Consider the following 1,671-nt stretch of genomic DNA (forward strand, 5'->3'; position numbering starts at 1 on the left):
ATCGATAGAGTCGAAGAGAGGATCAAGTCGGTGGGTGCGAGATCGATGAAGAGAGCCATCGAAATTGTGCGTGTGTGCAAGTGAAAGATATAGGGCGACTGACCTACCAGAACATCATAGGGCACAGGTCAAGTTTGTGTGTGGCAGGGAGACATGACTAGAGTGCTCGATGTATCGATGTGTGTGTGTGGGAGGGGGTGGGGGGTGGCGGAGGCAGAGGCCTAACCATAGAGGTAGAACGACTCGTATATGTGTTGAGAAGGAGAGACCCAACTATGTCTTGAGGGAGATCGGTCGACATCCATACATAACGGAAGGATGGGAAATAGAATGGGACAGAGAGAGAGAGAGAGGAGAGAGAGAGAGGGAGGGAGAGGCGTAGAGTGCTGGATGGGTGATGGAGTTGCTTCTCGAAGATGGTGGGAGAGGCCTACTAGACAAACTGAGGGTGGAATTGCAATATTATCAATAAGAGTGGGGATCTGTTTTTGTGTGTGGCTGTGCATGATAGATCTATCGGGACGCATCCATGGATGATTAAGGGGAACCACGTGTTTGGTAAGCAAACCTAACTAGATTGGTAGATCAATTGTTGTTTGTCGGAGGAAGGGAGAGACATAACTAATGAGGTAGATTGATCGATGCGTGGGGGAAAACGAGTTATAAGGACCTAGCTAGCTATATGTATAGCGGGAGATCGATTGGTGTATGTCCATTTGTTAGAGGCAAATAAGGCCCAGCAAGACGGATAGCCAGAGAGAATGGAGCTAGGAGGTGGTGTAAGAGGCCCATCTACTAGCTAGATAGGGGGAGGAGTTTGCGGTTGTGAGATCGATGAAAATAGGGGCGAGAGTTTACACATGTGTGGGACCGTATGAGAGACACGAGGCAAGGACACATAAAGGAGGAAATTGAAGGTGCGTGTGTATGTTGTAGGCAGACATCGCTGGAGAGGTTTATCGATCGGTGTATGTCGGAAAGGAGTCATGGAGACTGTGGGAGAACGTACTAAAGAAAAAAATGAATGCATGCGATGGATAGAATCCTGAGGGAGGGGGAGGGCATGTGCATGCACGAGAGAAAGTTCGTGGTAGCTACAAAGGTTAGAGGATTGTGTGGGTGTAAGATACTAACAAAGATCATAATTTGATATGAAAGTGGATTCATATATTTGAATAGGAGATAATAGTGTTATAAACATATGCATGCATGAATATAGCGGTGATACGCGTGTTGTGGTTTTGCACATGTTATACCATAATGTGATAATGCATGGCATTTGCAACTAACAGCTAAATGTCAAACAATCTAAACCATACTATACATCGAATAATCTCACATTTTATTTGAATTTGTGATAATGTGTGGCGTTTGCAGCTTACAACTAAATATCGAACAATCTAAACAATACTATATATTGGACATTCTCACATTTTATTTGAATTTGTGGTAATGTGTAGTGTTTGCAACTCACATCTAAGTACTTGTAAGCGTAGGGGGTAGGGCACCATACATTATGTGATAAACACATTATACATATGAGACATGGTTTAGATTATGTAGATCTAGCTAGAGCTTGAAATGTACTATGATTTGAAATCCACATAAAGTGGATTCAAAAAATCGAGTTCGAGCTCATATAGTACACATAGTTCATATGTAACTCGAGAC

This window comes from Triticum dicoccoides, chromosome 6B (genome assembly GCF_002162155.2).
Source record: "Triticum dicoccoides isolate Atlit2015 ecotype Zavitan chromosome 6B, WEW_v2.0, whole genome shotgun sequence".
In the NCBI taxonomy this organism is placed as follows: Eukaryota; Viridiplantae; Streptophyta; class Magnoliopsida; order Poales; family Poaceae; genus Triticum; species Triticum dicoccoides.